This window comes from Pantherophis guttatus, chromosome 8, assembly GCF_059756535.1.
Source record: "Pantherophis guttatus breed Tessera chromosome 8, ASM5975653v1, whole genome shotgun sequence".
In the NCBI taxonomy this organism is placed as follows: domain Eukaryota; kingdom Metazoa; phylum Chordata; class Lepidosauria; order Squamata; family Colubridae; genus Pantherophis; species Pantherophis guttatus.
Genome location: NC_142070.1, coordinates 35109181 through 35136290, shown reverse-complemented (window position 1 = coordinate 35136290; position 27110 = coordinate 35109181). Strand labels below are relative to the sequence as shown.

The 27110-nt window shown below is 37.6% G+C and overlaps 1 long non-coding RNA gene across 2 annotated transcripts; it reads right to left on the bottom strand.

Annotated features, from left to right (window-relative positions):
* Positions 1-3302: 3302 nt before the first annotated feature.
* LOC117654600 (uncharacterized) lies at positions 3303-21443 on the bottom strand. 2 transcript variants are annotated; one of them, XR_004588340.3, is made up of 4 exons: positions 21348-21443; positions 14051-14118; positions 12731-12815; positions 3303-3617 (listed from the first exon to the last, which is right to left on the bottom strand). It is a non-coding gene; the product is annotated as an uncharacterized LOC117654600 (long non-coding RNA). The 2 variants fall into 2 exon arrangements; XR_004588341.3 differs by lacking the exon at positions 21348-21443 and adding an exon at positions 14333-14566.
* Positions 21444-27110: the final 5667 nt, after the last annotated feature.

The following is a 27110-nucleotide window of genomic DNA, read 5'->3' as shown; positions in this document are numbered from 1 at the left end:
CTGCGGCGTTTTAAAAAAGTGCCGATTTTTGAAAAGAATGCACGACAAGCTAGGGAACGGCGGGAGAATGGGAAGGGAATATATGGTTGTCGGCGGCCACGTGGCTATTTAGCCAGGATATGAGTTTTATATTATTTTTGTTAATTTTATAATGTTAAACTTTAATAATAATAATAATTTTTATATATATATATATATATATATATATATATATATATATATATATATATATATATATATATAATGCACATAAAAGAATATATAAAGAATATGCACATAAAAGCCTATGAAAAAGAAAAAAAAACATTGTACCTTTACAGGGGGGATACTTGAGAAGAGGGTATGGCTCACTGATGACGCCTTACAAGGCAGAAATAGCTATCTGAGTCTCCCAAGGAGCAGCAAAGAGTTGCTGTTTGTCAGCAAGATACAAAAAGCCCAGAAACTTGTGAATGACATTTCACAGAACCAGGGCTGCAGAACATCTTAGCTTATGTAGGTAAAACATAGCTAGAAAGAATATGCACATAAAAGCCTACAAAAAAGATATATATATATATATATATATATATATATATATATATATATATATATATATATATATATAATATATGTGTGTGTGTGTGTGTGTGTTTATGTAAGTTTTCGCGGGTATGTATGTGTGTATAGTTAATATTTCGGGTTTCTTCCCGTGTAATTGTGGATATATCCCTAAAAGGGTAGAAGCGACGTTTCGGCAGAATCCCATCTGCCATCATCAGGCTTATGTCAGCAGTCATTTTGCACTAACAATAATATATATACATATATATATATTTATATGTATGTATGTATGTATGTATGTATGTGTGTGTATGTATGTATATATATATATATATAGGTCTTTGGTTATTCGGGTCTTCTCCCACGTAAAATTTATGTAAGTTTTCGCGGGTATGTATGTGTGTATAGTTAATATTTCGAGTTTCTTCCCGTGTAATTGTGGATATATCCCTAAAAGGGTAGAAGCGACGTTTCGGCAGAATCCCATCTGCCATCATCAGGCTTATGTCAGCAGTCATTTTGCACTAACAATAATATATATACATATATATATATTTATATGTATGTATGTATGTATGTATGTATGTGTGTGTATGTATGTATATATATATATATATATAGGTCTTTGGTTATTCGGGTCTTCTCCCACGTAAAATTTATGTAAGTTTTCGCGGGTATGTATGTGTGTATAGTTAATATTTCGAGTTTCTTCCCGTGTAATTGTGGATATATCCCTAAAAGGGTAGAAGCGACGTTTCGGCAGAATCCCATCTGCCATCATCAGGCTTATGTCAGCAGTCATTTTGCACTAACAATAATATATATACATATATATATATTTATATATATATATATGTATGTATGTATGTATGTATGTATGTATGTGTATGTATGTATATATATATATATAGGTCTTTGGTTATTCGGGTCTTCTCCCACGTAAAATTGGAAGTGTCTTGGCAACGTTTCGATGAAGTCTCATTCGTCATCTTCAGGCTGGTGTTCTCGGCTTCGTGCTTCCAGGAGCAATGTGAGATCACAGCTGGCTCGCACGGCCACAAACACGAAGCCAAACAACAACAACGCAGCTCACCAGCTCAAATCCCCCTGCAACTCAGACTAAGCTGAGCACAACCAAGCCCCCACCCAAACAGAACACAACCCCAGCCAATCAGAGCACAGCCAAGCCCCTAACCAATCAGAACACACTTCCACCCAATCAGAACACAGCCAAGTTCCCACCCAATCAGCTCACACCTCCACTAGCAGTTAAAAGGAAGAGACAGCTGCGATCTCACATTGCTCCTGGAAGCACGAAGCCGAGAACACCAGCCTGAAGATGACGAATGAGACTTCGTCGAAACGTCGCCAAGACACTTCCAATTTTACGTGGGAGAAGACCCGAATAACCAAAGACCTACATATATATATATATATATATATATATATATATATATATATATATATATAAAATTTAATAATAATAATAATAATAATAATAGTAATAATAATAACAACAACCCCCCCCCCCGGTCAATGGTGTCCTGCTTTACCAATGTTAAAATCTGGTCACCTGATTCTTTGCTCAAATCTTACTATAAGCAGTAACCAACAGAAATGAAACATTCATCTGGACATTATTCATTGTCCTTATACAGTATAATTAGGCTCTATGTTAAAGCATAGGGACTGATGATTCACCAAGAGCAGGGGAAAGATAGCAGTGCTCTTCAACGCTATGAACAAAATAATTGTTTCATTCTGAGTTCTAAATGGGATTTAATATTTTTGAAATGGTAAAGTGAACATTTCTTTCATTTAAGTAAGGGAACAGGAATGTCAGGATGGAATTCATAGAACAATCACTTTATTTTTAAGTGAAATAGGAAATAAAGTACCTATGGCCACTGCCTCTAATCTCTGTCCTGATTCTCTTTGCCCTTTTTCTCTACATGTCTTCACCCTTGTACAGATGAAGGAGGACTGAGAAATGTCTAATCCATGATATTTTATTGAATTTTTTCTTAAGTACTTTATGGTCAAAAAGCATAATCCAGATATCAAATATTGGGGTTCAAGCTCCAGTGGAAAATGCATGGTCAAGATGAAGTCCAGAGTTCAAACCAGGGAGACAAAATAAATGTTCAGCAGCAATTTAAAGAAATATACACTCTTATCTAAGCATAAGCTCCATCAATATATAACAGATGTTTTGACCTGGGTTTCTTCATTTGTTAGCAGAGGATTAAACATAGATTTTAAATCCCATGTCAGGGAACAAAAAATAAACAAAAGTATAGATGGTTCTATTACACTTTTTAATATAAAAAAGATGTTTTACCAATTTAAGGAATAGTTATTTTTACCACATGAAGAGGCATCACTTTTGAAAGCACCTGATCGCCTTGTCTGGGCTCAGAAAACTAAAGAAGTTCAGGCTAATTTAGAATTTGATCGGAGATCTCCAGAGAATACCAGGACTGTATGTAACACTGAACAATTGAAAAGCATTTTAAAAAATGCAGTAGCAAACTATTTTTTATAAAGTAGTTGCCAAGAAAACTTCATGGAACTATCCATAAAGTCGCCAGGAATCAAGTTTGGCATGAAAAGGACTTCACAGCTTGATGCTCAGGGACTGCACGTCAAAATATTATGCAGCCTGTAGACTTCCAAAATGTGTTACCAAATTTTAATTGTAATGTGATGAAAGAATAAATTATTAAATATATTACAGAAGAGTAAATATCTTAGCCAGACAAATTTCATTGCAATTTTATTGTACTATGAACATTTTCCTTCATTCTTCTGTGTTCTTAGATAACTTTTGCTCTTGAATAACTGGTTCTGATAATAGTTTGATTTCACAAGTTGTTGCTTACTGTAACCCATTATTATCAAACATGTATTTATATTTCATTCTGCATCCCAACTAGAGATAGCCAAATCTATTTTCAGTCCATGCCATTTTTGCATAATTTAATCTGAAGCAAAAGTTTTCCAAATCAATTTTATATTGCATCTTCATCAACTGTATTTTTCCTGAAGTACTGACTTTTTCTTCTAACTGCCATCTGAAAGAAACATGAAACATCAAGACCCAGCTGCATTTGTGTGTTAAATACTATACTGTACATAAGAAAAGTTGCCTGATTACCATTGATGGGAACTAGCTCTACATAGAAGGAACTCCATGTGAATATTTTTGGTGCTTATCTTAGCTTTTCCCATTTCCCAATCAGGCTGCTTAAACACAACTCTCTGTCTTGTTTAATATAGCATAAATCTATTCCACACCATAATTGCTTCTGTAATGCAATTCAGTCTATCAGTAGAATCTATATTTCTTGGGGAACCCCAATCCTACTGAGGGGAATTGGTTCTAAGATGTACTTGAATCAACCACTGACAAATTATATGACTTGATTTCTTCATGTCATATATCAATATTATGAAGATGAACAGGAGGAAGACATACTGCCAATTAAGCTTTCAGTCACTCTAAAATGTTTTACTGTCCTTTCTATTTTCATTTAAGTTGGCCTTGGATGTGCTTTTACTATTCACTATTTTTTTCATTGCACATTGGATGTAAGGATGTCAGCAGATATCAGATGTCAGAAATATATCTGCAGTATGTGTTATTTTCCATCTGTGATGGAACACAGAGACATTATAGAGTTGGGTATCAGGGAAGAAAAGAAGAAAGGAGAAAGAAGAAAGGGAAAATGTTATTTCCAACATGTTAGAGGAATATTAAAATTATATATGTTTTTATAATTTTCTTTATTTGCATTGTCCAAATGATTTAAAGTTTACCAGTATAAATAATGTATTAAAAACATACCAAAATGCTTAAGGAAAACATGCTGTAGTAAAACAAAATGCTGTAAAAACAAAAGTGCTTGTGCTAAACTTCTACCAAATAATTTAAAATAAGGAATCATTGCTTTTTGTTCTGCCTGCAAGTACTTCAAATTTTCTTATCTCCATCTCATTTTATTGCTGACTGATCTTTTGTACAAAATAATATCATCAACAATAATAACAAAATATTGACCATATGGAGATATGAACTGATAATGTAAGAGCATAATAATTTTCCTTTCTCTTCATGGTAGTAGCCTTTGTTGCTGTTGTTCCCAGACAATTTCTGTAATTTCTGATACCGGAGGCTGCAACATAACCATTTTGCTTAGAAACCATTGAAAGTTTTATACAACTTACTTCATCATTAAAGCTGCTAGGGCCAGATCAATACTATTCTAGTGGACAATCACTTAAATATGAGCCAGCTCTGTGCTGCATCTTCCAAAAAAGCCAACACAGCCCTAGGCTGCATTAACAGGGATAGAATCAAGATCACTTTAAGTGTTAATACCACTCTATAATGCCTTGGCAATACCACACTTAGAATACTGCATCTATTTTAGTCGCCATGATGTAAAAAAGATATTGAGACTTTAGAAAAAATAGAAGAGCAACAAGGATTATTAGGGGACTGAAGGCTAAAATATATAAAGAACGGTTGCTGGAATTGGATTTAATCAAAAGAAGGACTAGGTTAATAATAGTGTTCCAATATTTAAGGGAGTTGCCATAAAGAAGAGGGAATCAACATATTCTCCAAAGCATCTGAAGGCAGGACAAGAAGCAATGGATGGAAATGAATCAAGGAGAGAAGCAACCTAGAACTAAGAAGTTTCCTGACAGAACAATTAATCAGTGGAATGACTTGCCTCGAGAAGTTGTGGGTGCTCCAAAAAATTTTAAGAAGAGATTGGACAACTATTTGCCTGAAATGTTATAAGGTTTCCTGCCTGAGGAGGGAGTTGGACTAGAAGACCTTCAAGATCCTTTCCAACTCTGTTCTGTTCTGTTATTCTGTTCTGTTTCTTTCCCATTTCAGAGCTGGCAAGAAATTATGGTGTCTGGGTGTGGAGATTTAAAATATTTATATCTTTTAATTGCCACAACGTTCTCTTTCTCCACACCCAGAAGGTATCTATATTGCTCTACTTCATATACAATTTTAACACAAAGCATTCTCAAGGCTATGAGTGGTGGTTTTCTTGGCTGAAATTCTAGTTCTGTTCAGTATTGCCATCATGAGCTCATTTACTTCACATGCACAACACTCCTTGTTCCATACGCACTATTTCCTGCTATTACATAAACTAGTTGAATTTTTTTTACTCCTTGAAAGTATATGTTGACTAATCAATTGTTCAATCACTCAATGGCTGCAGAATTAGAAGCTTTATACTTCTTGAATGCCATTAGCAGTGGAGATTGATATGGAAACTATAAACTACTCTGAGAAAATAACTAGAGAAGAACAAATAAAGAGCCAGAAGGCCTGGAAATAATGGCCATTGGAAAGGAATTTCATGCCAGGAAGGCTACAGAGTACAAAAGATAAGTCATTTCTATTATATTTCCTATTACACGATACAAACCAGAGACAAGCTAGTCTATTTTGAAGGTTCATACTATCTCCATTGACAGTTCACTGATCAACAAAGCCACTAAAAAAAGTGTTTTCAGAAACTGGAGTTCCAGTCTCTATCACAGACAAAAGAATTGAAGGAGGTGATTCCTTCCACAAATAACTAGCAGAACTAATTGGAGCTAAAAGTTTGCCAATGTAAAACACTTCTTTTCAGATTGTTTCTCCCAGACAGATCATCTTGCCCTAAAATATTATGTACAGTATCCAGAAGCAGGATAATGTAATCTATTATGATGTAGGACTGTGACAGCAAACCTATGGCATGTGCGCAGAGCCATCTTTCCAGGCATGCGAGCTGTCGCCCAACTCACTGGCAGCTGTGCATGCGCATGTCCCCCAGCTGGTGTTCGGGCCTCTGACATGCATGTGCACAATTCAGGGCACCCAGCTGTACTTTGGAGCTCTCCTGTGTATGCACATGCGCGGGAAAGTACTTGCATGCAGTGCACACATGCATAGCTGGCATCCAGGTGTGTTCATTATGCACGCTAAAACCATGCGCATGTGCAGATGTGGTTGCATGCACAGGGGTGCGCATGAAAGCTGTGCAAATGTGCAGATGGTACATTGCATGCACAGTGCACAGCGGATAGCACACACGTGTGCAAAGCGCACAAAGGGCATACCTGTTCAACACTCGGTAAGTAAAAGGTTTGCTACCCTGATGTAGATGGTTAAGGGATTTGATTTCATGTCATATGGCCTTCCTTAATCTGACACTATCCAGATATATTGAACTACTATTACATCATCTGAGCATTGGTTAGGATGATGAAGTTGTAACCCAGCACCTCCAAAGGAATATTCAATTTTAAAATGCTAAGATTAGCACGCAGCTGTTCCTTTGGATGTTGCAGATGCTATGATATTCACCATATTTTTTTCTGTGTAGTTTTAAATGTAAAGCAAACGGTGGATAACATTCTTTCTCTTTGACTCCTGTTTTCATTTCCAAAATAACAGTGCCATCTGCCTATGGAAACACTGGATCTTTTTTCCCTCTTTACTACTAAAAGAAATGAATCACTCAAGCAGTTTATACATCAACAGTCATGAAAGATTAATCTATTTTAGGCATGTACTCATAAAACCTTTATAAAAGTGCATATCCCCCCTTTTCACATAAAAGCCCACTGTTTATATATGTCTGAGTAAAAACCATATGTGCCAACAAATATTTTACACACATAGACATATGGTCCTCAAATCTGAGTTTGTTTATTTGTTTATTTTACTCATCACCATGTATTCCTGAGAAACTGGCATTTGGAAAAATGAAATAAATGAAAATTGTTCAACAATTGAGCAAACATTTAGGAGGTGTTGGACACTCTTCATTAAGGTGTTTTAATAGTAGATGACTACCTATCAGGGATGCTGTAGTTACAGATTTCTGTACTGGACAATGAGATAACCTAAGTTCTTTTAAAGTTTTCTTCTAAAACTAAACTTCCATAATTCTAGGATCAATGTATTATTAAGGGTAATTAATACCCTGTGTAATCTTTGAGGCATTATGATATGTTCAACTTTGTTAAGTGTTCTCCAATAATCTCAAATATGCTACTAGATTAGGATTTCCCAGAGTGGTCAATATAGACCCTCCCCCCAAGAGTCAATGGGATTATCCACTGTTGTTGTTATTACTATGTTTGATACTATTAGTTAGAATAGTATTTATTAAATTATTTTCACATAGTAAATGATTTTTATTTATTCTCTTATTATTTGTAAAGTAATAACAAAAGTGCAATCCTCCAAAGATAAACATTCTTTAACAATATATATTTTTTATTTTTGTGTTTTGCTTTATTTTTGTCATCATAAAACACATGTGTACCAACACATTGGTAATGTGTTACCAATAGAGAAGAATATTTGTAGCTCAGGGTTGAAATGAGGGGCCCTTGGTGCTCGCTGAGCTTGCTTGTTTTCTTGCAAACGTTTCATTACCCTAACTAGGTAACATCTTCAGTGCTTGTAAGGAACGATGTTTGCTGTCAGTCTTGCCTGTGTATGTGGCAAGACCCTACCCACATAGTTAGGCAAGACACCAGAATATAAACTGACAACGGACACCACTCCTTACTAGTACTGATGATATTACCTATTTAGGGTAATGAAATGCTTGCAATAAAACAAGCAAGCTCAGAGAACATCAAGGACCCCTCACATGTAGTATGTGTACTTTTTTTAAAAAAAAATGGGAGAAAAGTGCAACAAGGAAAGAAAAAAGAGTATATCACTTTAGGAGTAAATTGGTATAATTCCGTAATTATCTAATATAATTATTATTCAAATATATATTTTTCCTATACTATTCTAGTTCTGATAAAAAGATGATAGCAATAATATAATAATCATGTTTTTAACCTACTGTATTTTGTAAAAATGAATCCCATATTTTATTATATTTTACAATATATAGTCTACATTTAAAGGCAAATCATTTATAGATGGCAATTGCAATTAGGTCTTCAATCCATTGTTGATCCATGAAACGGCCACATACTTATGCCTCCAATGCTGCAATATCAGTCTTTTTACCATAATGAGAATACATATACATTGTTAATTGTCAAATTTCATATGCTAGGTATATATTTCAAAATATTATTGCCTCAAAATGTTAGCTTTTGTCGCAATTATATTTATATAATACAGTACTTTCTTCAAAAACTAATTAAGTGTAAGACATTATAAAAGCATGGGATTTAAAGAAGTATTATCTCCAACAAAATACTGTTTTCTCCAGTCCTTTTCTATACAAAAAAAGTCCAATAAATTCTAAATGTTATTTTTTTATTGTATAAGTCATAATTTGAGGTCAGTTGACAGTCTTGCTATAGAAGATTTTAAAAATTCTCCATTGTTTAGCCAATATAGAAATTCTTTATTTCACTCCTTTCCATGGAGATAGCATCTGTACAGATAGCATCTGTATCTCAAATTTATTTATTAACTTTAAAAAATAATAATAGAGGTTTTTTAGTTTTAAAGATTTAACAGATTGTTCCAATATATCTTAGATGTCTCTGAAGATGAGAATATTGCTGATCCTTTAAATGTTGTTAATAAATGCATTAACTATAAATATTACCATTGGGTTACATGTTATAAATGATATTGGCCTTTTAAACAGTGCATGGTAAATATAGATCTTTATCATCAATTCATTGATCCAAAATCAATATCTCCGCTTCTATCCAATTTTTACAAATCACTATTTCTTTTTCAATTTTTATAGTTGGGTTTCTCCATAAAGTCAATTTAGCATCAGAACAAAGGTAAAAAAAAATGTATGTATTCCAAATTGTCCAAATTGGAAAATTGACAGCAATTGTTAGCATTCAATATTTAATGCTTGACAATAGGTAAGTACAGTGATATAGCTCCAGATGCAGAAAACTAAATCGGCCCTCATTAAGTGTTAATTGCATTTTCTGTAAAAAAAAAAGTATTCTTGGAATCAAATAACTCCATAATAATTTTTAAAATAAAAAATATTTTTTGAAATTGTTTTCCAGAATATTTTGAACCTCCTCTCAGAAACTTCATGAAGGGGTTGATCAGTTGAAGAATTTGGGGCAGGGGTGGGTTCCACTTATCTTTACTACCAGTTTGCAGCGGGAGCGCATGCTTCTGTGCATGCGCAGATCACCCATGATGATGTCGTGGTGGGTGGGCGGAGCCTCCCACCAGTTTTACTACCAGTTCTATAGAACTGGACCAAACTGGGAGCAACCCACCACTGATTTGGGGATTCTTATACCAGACCAAAAAGGGATCCTTCCTCTTGTTTAGTCCTTTGCTTCATTGTATTGCACATCCCAATTTAACTGTTAGTGCTTCATTATGATTGATTAATTTTAATTATGTTAATAATATTTTATTGTCTTCATTATATATTTAAATATGAATTTTGATACATTTAAAACTCAGTTTTCAGAAAAGTATTCAGAAACTGCATAAATTTAATTTGAATCTGACAAAATGTAGTCTAGGCATTTTGCATATAAATATACAAATCAAATTTTTTAGGCATCCATAATGGTACAAGATGGCAGCTTCAGCTGTTCTAGCCCATTTTGATGGACATGTAAAAGCAATTACATAAAAGTTAATTAAACACATTATTTGTTCTTTAAAAACTGAAGTCTTTAAGAACTGAGGCTTTGGTCTGGAATCTCAGTTCCTGTTCTATTAAATAATTATTTCACAATCATTCATAGATATAATGTAGGAGTTATTTCTAATTTCAAATCTTGCCAAGCATGATCCCCAGTATGGTACCAATTAATTCTCAGTACCTTAATGTTTGCCAAGATCCATGTCCATAACTATGTCACACTATGTATGCATAAAATATTCAATTACCCTATTTCTCTAATCTTCAATAGTGTTTCTGATTTTTTAATGTGATCCATAATGTGGAGTATGTATATGTTTTCTTCATAAAGGCATCTCCTTCAAAATATAGAAGCCTTCCAGTCTATTTAAAGTCTACCTCTTTAATTCAATTGTAAATAATTTTCCCTGAATTTGAATTATAGAGTTTCAAAGATATTATGGCATGAAGGTTTCTCCCTCTCATTTTTTTGGAAGGAGGCACAGTGTTATGAGAAAACTGTTAATTTGTGCTGTAAAGTAATTAACAAATGGCTTACTGAAATAGGTCAAATTCAGCACAGGTTTTCATTTACATAGGGTATAGTAATAGGAGAAAAGCCATATATCTTGAAACAGATGGTTAATGGATATGATTCTGAAATAAATGGAAGACAATTTTTGATATGATTGTGAGTAATTGGCCTTTAAATCCTTTAATATGAAATTTTAAACAAGTCAGGGATATACTCCTGATTTATTATTTTTATTTTGATTAGTCAGTCTGATGGATGGGACTGTAACTCACATAATGTTGGAAATAAACACTTAAGCCTCTCATCAGTAGGTTCACCTAAGCATGACAAGAGGCCTCAGTGAAAAATCTTTTAAATAACATACACTTATTTGGGGCCACATGGCCAAAATCTCAAACTGCAGATCACTTATATACAACAACAGTGCTTTCTTTCAACAAGTCAAAACTCATGCTTCCACTTCAATGATCAATCAAAGATTGTGAAGAATTGCATGTTAGTTTATTTTTGATTAAATGAATCAGACTTTTTATATACAACAAATGTATATTTATTTATTTATTTATTTATTTTCCAATTTATATACCGCCCTTCTCCCTGAGGACTCAGGGCAATGTACAGCCGAATAAAAACATAAATTACAAACATTAAAATAGTATTAAAAGAATATATATAAATTTGGCTCCGTAATTTAAGAACAATAACAAACCCATTTAAAACATTTAAAAAATTAAGAAAAAAAAGTTAAGCCAGCCCGGCTTGCTGAAAAAATAAGGTTTTAAGGGCACGGTGGAATGCACCGAGGTCTTGGATTCTCCTTATCTCTGGGGGCAGTTGGTTTCAGAGGGTAGGTGCCCCCACAGAGAAGGCCCTCCCCCTGGGAGTCACCAGCCTACATTGTTTGGCTGATGGCACCCCGAGGAGGCCCTCTCTGTGGGAGCGCACAGGTCGATGGGAGGCCGACGGTAGCAGCAGGCGGTCTCGAAGATATCTAGGTCCTATGCCATGGAGCGCTTTAAAGGTGATAACCAACACCTTGAAGCGTACCCGGAAGACCACTGGGAGCCAGTGCAGCTCACGCAGGAGAGGTGTTATATGGGAGTGCCATGCAGCTCCCGTAACTACCCGCGTGGCCGCATTCTGAACCAGTTGGAGCCTCCAGGTGCCCCTCAAGGGGAGCCCCATGTAGAGAGCATTGCAGTAGTCCAAGCGAGAGGTGACGAGGGCATGAGTGACTGTGCGCAGGACATCCCGATCAAGAAAGAGCCGCAACTGGCGTATCAGGCGGACCTGACAAAAAGTCCCCCTGGCCACAGCCGTCAGATGTTCCTTCAAGGACAGCTGCGTATCCAGAAGGAACCCAGATTGCGGGCCCTCTCCGAGGGGCCAAAGACTCGCCCCCAATAGTCAGAGATGGAGTCATCTGACTATATCGGGATGCTGGGAACCACAGCCACTCAGTCTTGGAAGGGTTGAGTTTGAGCCGGTTTCTCCCCATCCAGATCCGCACCGGGACATTACTTCAAGGGCATCGTTGGGGTGGCCAGGGGTGGAGATGTACAGCTGGGTGTCATCAGCGTACTGGTGGTACTTCACCCCAAAACCACGGATGATCTCGCCCAGCGGCTTCACATAAATGTTGAACAGAAGGTGCGAGAGGACCGACCCCTGAGGCACTCCACATATGAGAGGCCTCGAGGTCGACCTCTGCCCCCCTGCCAACACGAACTGTGACCGGTCGGAGAGAAAGGAGGAGAACCACCGTAGCACAGTGCCCCCCATCCCCAACTCTTCCAACCAGTGCAGCATGATACCATGGTCGATGGTATCAAAAGCTGCTGAGAGGTCTAACAGGGCCAGAACAGAGGAGCAACCTCTGTCCTGAGCCCTTCAGAGATCATCTACCAACATGACCAATGCCATTTCCATGCTGTGCCCAGGCCTGAAACCCCACTGGAACGGATCTAGATAAGACGTTTCCTCCAGGTACTGCGGAAATATAAAAATACAGTGTCAGAAAGTTCTGATATACCTTTGAGAACTTTAGTTGATAGCAGCAAATGTTTCATCCTGTCCAAAATTCAGTGGTACAAATATTGAAATGGTTCTACATCATTCTGAAGTTGGAAAACAAGAAACAATAGTTTGATTTTAATATAAATAATACAGTTTAGAAAACATTTTTAAATGTAAATGTACAAATCAGTAAAATGAAAATACCAGTCCTATCCATATATATGATATGTCCAATTTATATCACTTACTCCAGAAGTGGTATTCAGCAGGTTCTGACCAGTTCTGGAGAACCAGTAGCGGAAATTTTGAGTAGTTCGGAGAACTGGTAAATACCACCTCTGATTGGCCCTGCCCCCATCTATTCTCTGCCTCCCGGGTCCCAGCTGATCAGGAGGAAATGGGGATTTTGCAGTAACCTTTCCCTGAAGTGGGGAGGGAATGGAGATTTTATAGTATCCTTCCCCTGCCACACCCATCAACCCACACCCACCAAGCCATGCCATGCCATGCCATGCCACACCCACCAAACCACACTCACAGAACTGGGAGGGAGGGAGGGAGGGAGGGAGAGAAGGAAGGAAGGAAGGAAGGAAGGAAGGAAGGAAGGAAGGAAGGAAGGAAGGAAGGAAGGAAGGAAGGCTGGCTGTATAATATGTCAAAATATATGCACTGGGAATGTCACTTCAAAGTTCATGTGCAATAATTCATACTTTGCATGGTATGATTTATATTTTTATTTATTACTTATTTAAAAAGGTACAAACATTATTCCTAAATCGGAGGGATAAACTGGAGTGGGAAAAGGCACTCATAATGAGAAACAAACAATGAAATATAAAGAAGCAGAAATTAAATATATATATAATGAAAAGTCTTACGCAATCAAGAATTAATTAGTTATTATAACAAAGTTCAAAAACTACAATCAAGTGAATCAGATATAGCAAATCAATAAGAAATGTATTCCATTAATTTCAGTAATCTCTATGATCATAATCAGATGATTTGCTATTCAATGCAAATTAATAATACTAAATATATATCTAGTATTTCTTTACATATGATAAATATGTTATTTTTAAAACAGCTTTTATTAAGCTATCTACATTAAGTGATTCTATTTTCTATTGTCAATTTATCTTAGATTGAAGTTTTATGTACTGGTTCTTATTTATAGGATATTGTAAACATATGCAACATTACATTATTTACATTACTATGTGTATCAAATAAAAAAGTGAAAGAAAAGAACAGAAAAAAAGTGTTACAGCCAAATAAGTTTTTCTCAGCAAGTCAGCAAGAATTCAGCCTGATAAATGGAGAAAGAAAATAATACTTTTAACTCCTTTGGTCTAGATTTCTTCTCATGCTCTGCTTTAACCACTATTTACTTCAGTAGCTCTTCTGAAATACAGAAAATTGAAAATGAAGTGATCTACAGCCAGTTAAAATTTCTTTTATTTCAACTTCTGTTATTAACTTTTCATCTAATTAATAATATGATGGCTTTAATTAGCAATCCAATACACTTCTTTGGAACAACAAGCACGGGATTTTTGTCTGTCTTCAGCAAATAAACAAAAATAGTGGCATTTGCTCAGAGGCGGGATTCACTTACCTTCCCTATCGGTTCGCAAATGTGAGTGTGTGCGCAGTAATTGCACATTACGTCCAGGCAGAAGGGCAGAGCCTCCCGTAGTCGCTGCTACTGGTTTGCACAATCCGGACAGAATCGGCTGAATCCCACCACTGCATTTGCTGTATCAGAATTGCTATGCTCTCCTTATGGCTCAGAAAAGGATTATATAAATTCAGGTTCTGTCACTCTAAATTCAATGATTATTAAACTCTCGTTGATTACAGGACCTTCAGATAATAACATAGTCATAAGAAAAAAGAAAGAGTGAATCTTGAAATTCCTTTTAAACATTAGATTATACTAACTTTATTCATAAAATTATATACTGGACCATGTTTTAGTAACAAGATACCAGTAGATTTTAATCGAGCTTGGGTGTCAGCATGTTTTTCCAAGTACCTAGTTATGTGACTACTTTAGATTTTGTTACATTTTTTTTAATTCCCAAAGAATATGAGAATTATTCGTAAAACAACTTTGGACACATTATGCAAAGACCTTCCTTTTTGGGAGTCAAAAACAATTTGATGGCACTAATCAGTCAATCAAATAAACATATTTTACATCTGTCCTCACGTATTGTTACTCCAATGTGATATAAATATATCATCACTTGCCAGCAATTTCTCTCTGGATTCTATGTTGAACAAACAGAACAGACTTTGTGCAAAAGAATTAATAGACACAAGTTCGACGTAAAAACTCGAAACAAGGACAAGTACAGATTTCAACATTCCTATTTTAGAGCAATGAAACTACACCAACATCATAGAGTGAGAAATTTTCACATATATCAAAAATGTTTCAGACTGTCTCAGAATGTCTTAACATATACAATCGCGTTTAACACATTAAAATTGCTAATTGTAACCTGCAATTAAATAATCACACTTACTTCCCCCTCCAACCCTTGCTTTCAAGTTCTACATCAATATAACCACTTCAAACATCTAATGAACTGAGCTTCAGCTCATGAAAGCATATCCCTTTTAATAAAATTGGTTTAAAAATATGCTACAGACTGCTTTGGATAGTCTGAATGATTATATTAGGAAAAGTAAAGAGGCTATACTTATGGAATTTATAAGTACATGCTCCTAAAGAGAGCAAAAACTAAATTGGAATACAAGAGGAATGTAATTCAAAGTCAGACTAACATCCAGAAAAGCAAATTACCCTATTAGGTTAATCCTTGACCATGACTAACACTGTGTATAATTTAGGGACTCCTTATGCAGTATTGTGCCTATCCAGAATTAGCACTATCCTGCTGTATTCCCACAACATTGTCAGGCATCTGAAGCATTCTTTCAGCATTTCCTGCAGGTGAATTAATTTCTGTCTCAGAAATACAGACTGGACATTTCTTCAGGATTAACATTGAGGTGTCAGGCATTAGTTGCATTTGATTGGTGGAATTCTTGTGTATATCTGCTCTTGTTTCTTTAAGCTGCTTTCTCTCACTTCTTCCCCTCATGCTGTCAAGGTACCATGACCACTTATGGTTATCCCCTGCCTCAGTGGTGGGATTCAAATAATTTAACAACCGGTTCTCTGCTCTGACTGGCTGGGGGAGCGTGGCTGCAGGGGCGTTATGTGACTGGGTGAGCATGGCCAACTCACTGTCACTCACATAAAAGGGCGCCTCGCCTGGCCCCTCTTCTCCAAGCTCTCCAACCTCACTCTGTGTGGGAGGGGGGAGGCAGTGGCGGAGGCGGCTTCTGAGCAGCATGAGCAGTGGCTGTTGGCCACACGGCTCTTTGCAGGTGGCCAGCCAGGCAAGGAAGTGCATAGCCTTGGCTCTTCACTTAGGGAAGCAAGGGGGAGTGGTGTGACAGTGGCTTCCCTGCTCAGCCCCGACAAGCGATGCATGGTGCCCACACCAGCATCCCAAGAGAAGCAGAGAAGATCGCTGCTTGCAAGCAGACAAGCAGAGGTAGAAAGTGACTGCCATGCTGTTAGAAAAATGAGAGGCTCTGTTGTCCCGCAGAGCCTGCCACTGCTTGAAGGGGGGGCAAGAATGGCAAGACTCAGGGAGTAGGTCAGGTGGAGCTGGCTGACTGGGAAGGGGGAATCATGCTGCTCAGAAGCTGTCCACGCTGCTGCCAGAAGTTTGGGTGCCTCAGCTGAAGCAAGGATCGCTCCCTCCCTCCCTCCCTCCCTCCCTCTCTCTCTCTCTCTCTCTCACACACACACACACACACACACACACACAGAGGTTGGAGAGCTCTCTTGGCCTCTCTCTCCAAACGCCTCATGTGCACAGCCCATTTGAGAAAAGGCCACGCACGGCTGGGTGTGCTTCCCAGCAGGAGGAGGCATGGTACAATGTAGCCACCACTGCTACTGCTTATTTAGTGGCGGTGGTCCTGGCTAAAACAGGTGGCTTCAGGTTTTTTTCCCATGGTGATTACGCCACTTGCCCCACCCACCATCAACCAGATGCCCTAGCTTCCCCCAAGCATTGCTTTGCCTACCTGATTTCCAGTTCTGTGGCGTTTTTTGCTATTGTGCAGGAAAAGAAAAGTTTGTGGGACTAAAAAAAAAATCAATATATTCTAACTTTGCAAGATTTTTTTTCTTTTGCGAGAAGTTGAAATTGATTGATTGCACTTTATTTTTAGTCCCACAAACTTTTCTTTTCCTGCACATGATTGCTAGAAATGAGACGGAGAAATGCGATGGAGCTGGAAATCAGGTAGGCCATAAATGCTTGGGGGAAGCGAGGGCATCTGGCCGGTGCCGGCAAACTGTTCTGCCCACAAAAATCTCATCTTTGACCACTGACATCAAAAAGCAGAGCAAGAGTTGCCGGGAAGAAACCAGTAGGCCCGGGAGTCTGGAATATCATTCCTCCCCCTGCCCCATCTTTCCCCACCTGCCACACTCCCAAATTACAGTGAAAGTGAGGGGCAGGAAGCCCTGCCATGCCTGGCGAGGGGGGAGAAGAGGCGGCAAGAGGAGCTCCGTCTCACTCCATGCAACCCAATGAAAGGCAGTGGCAGCCTGGCTGCTTCCCTGCCCTGCCCTCTCTGGCGTTGGAAACCAAGTGTCAGCCACACATGCCCAGTTGCCCATGCAGAGATCATGCTAGGCTGCAGCAAAGGCAGGCAAGCGGGTTGGACTGTGTGGAAGTCTCATAAGAGAGGAAGACTCACCAGGCAGAGATCAGATGGGCTGTGGGGGCCGCGGTCGAGGCAAGCGACGGAACCAGAGAACAGCAGCAGCTATGCCACAAGCGTGACTGTAGGCATCGGTCAAGGTGGGTGGGGCAAGATAAGGAGTGAGGGGCGGGGCAGGGTCAGCCATCAATTTAACAACCAGTTCGGCTGAAGTAGTGCAAACCGGTTGAATTTCACCACTGCCCTGCCTGATAAGTAATGTCATGTACTTGTTGCCATGATATTATGCTTTTATACTGAGTGACTATTCACTTTCTGCTGTAAAAACAAGACAAGGCCATAATGTGGGCATTGGTTAGAAATTAATTTTGATGCTTCACTAGTGTTTTGCTAGAAGGAACAGTAATTGCGACTTGGTGAAAATGTAGAAACAAGAAAATTTGCCTTTGTCATTTTTAAAATAAATATTATGCCCCGGGGTGAAATGTAAAATCTGTTACTACCGGTTCTGTGGGAGTGGCTTGGTTGGGGGGGTAATGTGACTGGGTGGGCGTGGTCAACTTTTTTAAAAAAAAAACTTTTCAAAGCATTTTTTCTAATGCTTTGAAAAGCCTCTCTGCCGATCAGGAATTCAGCTGGGATCATCAGAGAGACTCTTTTAAAAATGCCTCTCTGCCGATCAGAGAACTCAGCTGGGATCGTCAGAGATCTTTCAAAGCATTTTTTTTACCACCTCTTCGGCCAAGAGGTTGCAGAAAATTTTTTGAAAAGCCTCTGATGATCCCAGCTGAGCCGCGCGATCATCAGAGGCTTTTTTTTTTAACTTTTAAAAGCATTTTTTCATCGGAAGAGCTTTTAAAAGTAAAAAAAAAAAGCCTCTGATGATCGTGTGGCTCAGCTGGGCATGGTGGTGGTGGTGGGGGTGCAGGGATTTTTGCTACCGGTTCTCCGAACCATCCGCTGCCATCACTACTGGATTGGGCGATCCAGTCCGAACCGGGAGCATTTCACCCCTGTTATGCCCTCTTATCAAGAAGCCATCCCTATACCAGACTGTTCTGGACTGTTTTTCCAGTTTTTAAAGTTCTGTTTTTGGGAAACATTCTAGAGAAAGCAGTTGCATAGAACCATACACATACATCAAAGGAAGAAGTGCATTATATGAATCCTTTTCGGTCAGGATTCATGCATGGGCATGGATCTGAGATAGCATGAGCTTACTTTTGGAAAATCCCTGGCAGGAATGAGGGAGGTACAAGGCTTTCTTGTCCTTTTAATGGCTTTTGATATTGCATCACACATGGTAACCTTTTTGACTAACTTCAGGGGTTGGAAGAAGGTGGCATTTGTTGTGCTAATTCTTCTCCTTCCTCCAGTTCTAGTCAATATTGATGGGAGGAAAGAGGTCTGGCCAATGGACCTTGCTTTTTGTTGCAGGGCTCATTACTCTCTCCTCTTCAGTTTAATATTTACATTAAACCACCTGGTGAGATCATCCAATGGTTCATGGTGAGATATCGCCATGAGTGATGCCATGGGGGTTAGTGCCAGAAGACTGTGGGGCTTCAGCTCAACCATAGACCAAGTGGTTCTGGCCTTTAGAATACTTTGGTTCTGGACAATTCCCATCTCTAGTTGTGGATGAGGTTGCACTACTCCAGATATAGCTGGTGTGGGAAGCCTTTTGGGAATTTGAAAATCTCCTCCACTTATGACTCCTGCCCAAAGAGCAGGTGGCTGCTATGGCCAATAGAACTTGGCAAATATTAATTACCAAAATCATTGCCAATCCCTGAATAACTCCCCTTTTGCTTAATTATTTAATGTAAAAGTCAATGTCACAATAGCTTTAATTACTAAAACATCAATATCTATATCAGCTATAGCTAATCTTTCTATATCTCTCAATCTACTGTTTTAGTAACATTCCATCACTTTCAGGTTGTCTTGTCCTGTTCATGTGTGATTTGTTCTAGTGGTCCACTTACCATCAGATTGTTTGGTTCCCTAACATCTGATGTGGGCCTTCTAGTCATAACTCTTGTCATTGTCACATCTGTGGTATGGAGGCGAAACATTAGGCGGTCTTTGTCTAAGGATCCCTACTGGTAATGTAGGTACCAGCTGGGATTTGAAGCCAATCACATGAGAACCATGATAAGGAAGCAAGGAAGACTGCAACATTAAAACATCGTTGAAGATAAGACAAGTCCTAAAGAGCCGGTTCAATGGGAATAACAAGATCTATACCATCAACACATGTGCCCTCCAGTCATTAGATACCCTGAAAAACAGTATTGGCCAAAAGAGATGTGAAGGCTGCCAATGTGAAGACCAGAAAGCTACTCATAATATCCATTAATTTCCACCCCAAATCCAACAACCAGAGACTATACACCTGCCACAAAAAGGATAGGCATCTGGTGGCTATCAAAGCCACTAATCTGGATGAAACCCATAGCACATTAGTAAAATAACATCAAAATATGAGTTGTTGAGAGAAAGCCTGAGGCAACAGCAGAAATGGAAGGAAGATCAAGCAAAGGAAGTGCCATGGTAATACAAGAGGTAATGCAAGCCCCTTGCATGGGCTATTCCATTCACTAATAGGTGAGGTAGATGATATTGAGAAAACCACCAATGGCTGGAAAGGGTTGGACTAAAAGACAACACTGAAGCATTGATCATAGAAAGGCAATAAGAATTAGATCCATAGAAGCAGGACCCAAGATGGAGTCTATACAGAGAAGCCTTGGAGACAGTCCAACACATAGTAGCAGAATGTAAGATGCAGGCAGGGACAGCATACATTGAACAGCATAACTGTTCATCTAAGGATACACATTCCACACATAGGAGTCAGAAGGATGTGTGTGTATGTAATACCCACATATGCTGTATTTACCACAGCTGCATTTACAACTTACCACTCTCCCCATTCAAAGTGGGATACAGGGTTAACCTGTTAAAGTTTGACATTCACGCTTCTTAGTGGCTAAATATCCTGCTGTGTTAATTGTTTCTTTTCTGGATAGACATTCCTCTGTACCTCTATCTAGAATCTTTATGTATTGTAAAACAATTAGTTGTCAATTGTCAAATGTATGTCTTTGCTCATCTTCAGTCTTGGTAACCTTAAATAAGAACTTATTGAATAGTCTTTGATGCCCTTTTCAGTTAACACCAGAAACCAGTGATTTACCCAGATTTAATACAGCAGTTATTAGCATGCTCGTAGGTGACATTTTCATGACTCTAGGCGTCCCTTACTGAGCAGTTTCTGGCTTCCCATGCCAAATTAAGTAATGAACCTCTTTGAAGGCTTGGTGGCACTGGACTATCCAAGTATGCTGCTCTGCCACTTCTGTACCTTTTTCCTGTAAGGTGTAAAGTGCTACCATTTCTTTGCCTGCTTCAGCTGCAATAGTTTCAGAAATTCTTATCTGTTTGTTGTTTTCTTTTTGGCATTAGCTGCTCAGCTTCCAGCTCTACAGCATAAAGGAGGAGGGGAAAAAAATTGCATCTCTCCTTGCAAAGAACAGCATTTCTCTTTCAATCCAGCCAGCTCTAATCTACAAATCTATAGGAGAATGGTTTCCTTCATGCTTTTTTCCGCTAGTTTAAATTCTTGCCTTTTCTCTTTCCGAGAGCAATCAGCAAAGGCTTGTGAGGCCAAAAACAGGCAATGCAGAAGGGGAGGGGCAGCAGGATGTTCCCTTTCAAGCTATGGAGACTTTATCCTTTTATGGCATGGATTTGGAAACAACAAAGAACAGCAGAGCAGAATAGAGACTATTCTTGGCTAAAACAATTTTTAGAACAATGTTATGATGAAAAAACTGCCAAAAGAGTATGATGAGAGTCCTTGTTACCTGTATCAAAGGTGATGCAGGTCTCCGCCCTCAATTTTAGTTACCATAAGGCAATAGTTAAGGAAGCAAAGACAACCAACTTCCCAACTGCTGACTGCACAATGATCACAATATCAGAATGGGCTGCTGATGTCATCAGGAATGGTTATTCAATCCATGATGCTGTTGCATGATACCAATTGCTCATACCTGGGCCAAAAGACATGAGTAGTAATTGTCTCCAATTCAAACTGCAAGACATCAGATGTAAGTGGACCTTCTCATATCCTCATATCCACCTTCTCATAGTCTTCAGCAGCTACTTAAACTGACCATTTCAAAGAAACTGGAGTTATCTGAATAAAAAGAAAGCAGTTCCTTGAAATAAAGAAATAAAATTTGGCAATAATTAAATGTAGAACTCCTGCAGTTTTTTAAAAATTATCTATTATTTCTTCTATTGTCATGATAATTTATAATTTGATTAATGGTTACTAGTTTTCTGTAACAACTAATTTAAAACTATTAACAAAGTGTATGTGTCATTTTATATTCTTTTTAAAAAAGTAAATAACATGATCTATCACATATATTTTTAAAATAACCCTGAAATGCTTTAATGGTTCTATAATTATTGCTTGAAGGTGTTGTTTTCCGTATTCAATTTATGAAGTACAGATACTTAAAGGTCCAATTTTTAATGCTGATATTTTTTCTATATACATTTTACAATAACTTCATAATAACATTTCAAGACAGATATGTCAAACATAACATATTTTTTTAAGTCAAGTGATAATTTCAGCCCAGTCCTATATTTTCCAAGGGAAGACTGTGGAAAATAATAATAATCAACTCCCCAATGAGGCATTACCTTGACCTGGTTGTTAAACTGCCTGCTCAAGGAAGATGAAAGCTATGCAGAGGTTCAGCCATACTGGAGAGGTCTCATTATAGGAGACATATGAAGAGTGTCTCTCCCATTTCGTATAGTGAGGCACAATTTACACAAACCTATATTGAACTGGTTGTTGACTGGGTCAGCAAAAATTGTGCTGGGTGTTGGGGTTCTGGTGACAAGTGGGTTAAAGTACTCATGACTGCTGGCTGAGCAGCCAGGGGCAGCAGGTGCAGGACTACTGGGAAAATATTGTTTATGAATCACAAATATACAAAGAGTGAAAACAAAGAAATAATAATTTGATATGACAAATCAGTGAAAAGAGAATATTTGAAAGAAGATACCAGTTCTAGAAACAACACCTGGAATCAAATAACAGAACAAAGGCTAGCAGATCAACGTTGCTTTATAACACAAAATAAAGTAATCACAAAAGTTGAATTGGAAGAACTGCAAGTCTACCCAGGACAAAAAAAAAATAAGCCTTGCTAAAAAATAGCTCAGATTGTATAGGCAAACTATGAGGAGTTAGCAGTAGAGGAGTCTTCTCTATCACAGTGATCACCCTTTGGAACACCCCACCCCCTAACATAAGATCTGCTTCCACCCCCCTATCCTTCCACAGGAGCCTGAAGACATGACTCTGCCTTCTGGCTGGGTCAAATGGGGAGTTCCATGCTGGAGGGGGGCTGCTGGATTGATGGCAGACTGCTCCTCTGCCCCTCGCTCTCTGCTTTCCACCCATCCAACTTTTTATTACTATATTTGTTGAAAGCTGCCTAGAATAGCCCCACAAGATAGGCAGCAAATAAATTTAACAAAGAAAATAATTAAATAATAAATAATAAAAGAAGAAACTGAAAAGAAAAAACTTGTAATAGCAACAGAAATGGTGGAAAAGGGGGCAAGGAAGATCAACAATTGGTAAGCATTATTTGAAGATGAACTGCATGATTTTTGACTGAAATATTTGACTGGTCTACATCAACTAATTGCCAAAGAGTTTAGCAACATATTGAAAGGAGGTGAATTTGAAGACTGATAAACATCTTGCCAAAGCTACCTGATAATGAAAGAGCCAATAAAAGTGGCAGTGCCAGGAAACTGCAGGACAATTACCTGCTTACCAACAACTATCAAATTACTAACCATATGGAAACTGATGCAGTTCAATCATATAAAGAGTTTTAAAAAGCTTTCTTCACCTGAGTATAAAGGAAATTGCCCAAAAAGCAAAGGGGCAGCATAACTGACAAAATGGTTTTGGAAAATAGTAAGAGAAGGAAAACCAGCTTAGCTATAGTTTAAATTGATTACAAGAAGGCATTTGACTCCCTGATATATGATTGGATAATAAAGTGCCCAGAAATAACAGGAATCAAAATAAACAGCAGAAACTTTATGCAAGGATCAATGGCACAATGAAAGACATAGTTGATGGCCAATGGTGACAGACTTGGAAAGGTTAACATCAAGAGAGGAATCTTTCAAGGACACTCACTATCATCACTACTGTTTGTCACTGCATTGATTCCTTTGTCAACAATACTGAATAAGTAAATCAATGCTATCAAAAACCTCTGTCCAGCTACAGTATCTCTCCTCCTTTACATGTGAAGTAGAATTGCTGCTCAACACTGTCTCAACACAATATATAACCAATATATTGCTGAATATATCCTGGATAAATGTGACATCCTTACTATCAATAGGGGAAAAAATAATGAAACCTGAAGGAATCAAGTTGTCCTATGGAAATAACATCAAAAGTTTGAGGGAGAACAATCACTCCAAATACTTGAGCTGGAACCTCAAGCACTCTTAAGTCTGGAAAAGGTTAGTAATGGATAGATAAAAAGAAGGAATAAGATCTTAAAGTCAAAACTCAGGGACAGAAATGCCGATTTACACCTGGGAAAGTCCAGTCATTAGAACACCAGCTGCATCAGACAATTGCAAAATGCAGCTTTACTTGGGGGGGGGGGGCGCGAAAGCCCTACTAAGCAGGTATATACAAAACTATGAAGGCTATTGCTTAACGCATTGTAAGCCGCCCTGAGTCTCTGGAGAAGGGCGGCATATAAATTGAACCAATAAATAAATAAATACTTCTAACAGCTTTCATGCTGCCATGATAACACCCTCAAATAACAACATCTGTCTATTTCAGATACGTGGGAAGGATTCAAGGTACTTGGGAAGGACTCATTTTATGTCTGACTGTATGATGAACCATAAAAATAATAAACAGTTACATCTATTCTCCAAAAAATGTACATTGATAACCACTTTCATGTATATGAAGTGAATATATTTCCAAACAGAGACATCTATTATATAAAAATAGTGGGTTATGAACAAGTGATCAAAGCATGTGATCTGTGCAATGCATGTTAAAATGGGAAGGTTTCAATTCCTTGGTCACTGCATCTAGTTTGACACTATTGTTTCTTTGATACATGCAGACAGGCATCAAAGAAAAGGAATTCAAAAACTGGACTCCAGAATACAGAAAAACATCTGAAATATATTAAACATCAAAGGGATTTGACCACCCGTTGATCACCTACCCCTGTAAAGACAGTAAGTTTGTAAGTTAATAAGATTGTATGGTTTATCGGGGGATACCATTCCAAAAGGCAGGGCTATCACTGAGAAGGAACATTTTCTGGGTCAACAACCATCCTAATGACAGGTTTGAGAACAAAGACAGGCTTTCAAAGATTTTTGGAGCAATTGCAGGGGGAAGCTATGCAGATCTCCAGGATCATACTGCTCAAAAAGGCAGGATCCACAATGGAGAAGGTGCATTTTCTAGTTTTCAATGGTTATCACTGTTTGATTGAGGTGAACTGGAGTATATTCATCCTGCACAGGTTTAGGGGCTTATATTTTTCTGTTCTTAATCTGGGTTAAACAAGGGTAGATGAAGAAATAGAATACACAGACAGAGACAGAGACAGAAACAGAGAGAGAGGGAGGGAGAGAGGCAGACAAGAGAACAGAGACAGAGACAGGGAGGGAGGGAGAGACAGAGAGACAGAGACAGAGACAGAGACGACACATGCTGGGCGGGTAAAAGAGAAAGGAAGATTTTTGAAAAATGTCTGACTCTCATCAATTTTCGGCACTTTACACTGTAAAAAGCTAGAGTAGTAAAGTAAAAGAACAAAGAGGTGTACATGAGGAGAAAGAAAAACTAGGCCAAACAAACAACTTTAGTTTTAATTACAGGAATTTTAATTTTAATATTTAATGTCACCATAATGACAATGATTCTTCTACACATATGTTCCCTATGCTACAACATTTAAAGGGAGAAATTTTATGACATGAGTCTTTTCAGACATTTAAATTTTCAATACATTTCAGATTGAGCAGCAAACTACAAATCTTGATTGAAGTCTTGGAACTTTTATGCTCTTTCACTTCCTATTATGTTCAACAAGTAAATTTTTTAAAATTATACTTGAACAACATAAATTTTCTATCTCTGTTTTAGGAGGTAATACTATGCTAAAGCCACAGTGTTTTGTGATTCAAAAATTCTGTTTAGTTTTGCAACAGCTTTGCTACTAATGAAAGACTGGAATAGGCAATTGTAGCATAGGTCACTTTGGAGAAGTATAAACTTTGAAAGATAATTGAATTTCAGCTTGAGTAAAATATAAAATTAGAAGCTAACATGTAACTTTTTTCACTTTGTCATGTCTATTGAAAGAGAATGTAAAATGGCTGAATATGAAATGAGGCTCACAAGAATTAAAATGGCAAAAGAGTTTCGATGTGATTAGTAAAAAAAAAAAAATCTTACACTTCAATGCTATGGGAATTTTGCTCCTAGTTGTATAACTAACATTCTTGCCTAGTTATGTGATCCTGGTTCACTATTTTCATTTATTTTTCACATATAAAGGAATATTTACACAACACAGTGCTCTGTGGAGGAAACTGATTCTGCAAAGTTCATTTGTAATGTCCAATTTCTGAGGAAGGAATAATATTATTCCATTTTATTATTTTATTTTATTTTCATGGTTAAAATTTGTGGGAAGGAGAGATCTGAAATCCCTCTTCCCCAAATTGCTAAAAGTAATATTTCTTTTCCCCTTTCCTGATGGCATGCTCTTTTCTGATGATTGGATAGACAAGGAAACCATGTTGAACACCCAAGATAGGAAGTGTCAGTTAATGAATTGGGAAATAAACCAGGAAGAAGGCTGAAACAGCTGTATCCTTCCTATAATTACAGAACTACCGTTTCTTAAACTGACTGAAGTTAGTGGCAATTGTGGTTCAGCAACATTTTGAAGACCATGTGTTTCCTTTCTCTTCTGCAAATATTTTTACCTTCTTTTAAATCTCCAAAATTGTTGAAAGGGCTACTGTTTGCAGTATCATTACAGAAAGTATGCTCATATTTTCTTTCTCTTATTTCTACAAGAATATATCTATACACACCTATATTGAAATATTACTATAATTCTTGGCAATAATAGCATGAATATATATATTATGCTTTGTGCTGTTGTAGAAGAGCAAAATGTTACACTTACTATTTGTAAGATGGAAGCCTAGGTTTATAACTATTAGATATATTGAAAGTAAATTGATAGTCTCGATAAGGCATGTTGAGGGCAGCTGAAAAACAACATACCAACAGATATGTCTAAAAAAGCCACAATTTTCTTCTTTCACATTGATCATCACAGAGTTTAGTTCCCATCTGAATTATTCTTTTTCACATTTATAAATGAACAAACAACACAAAAATACCACCCACCATTCCTGCCCACAGACAACACAAAAATACTATCCACTATTCCTGCCTAGAGCTATGATAACAAAAATCAAGAATGAATCAGGAAGTGATTTCAAAATGA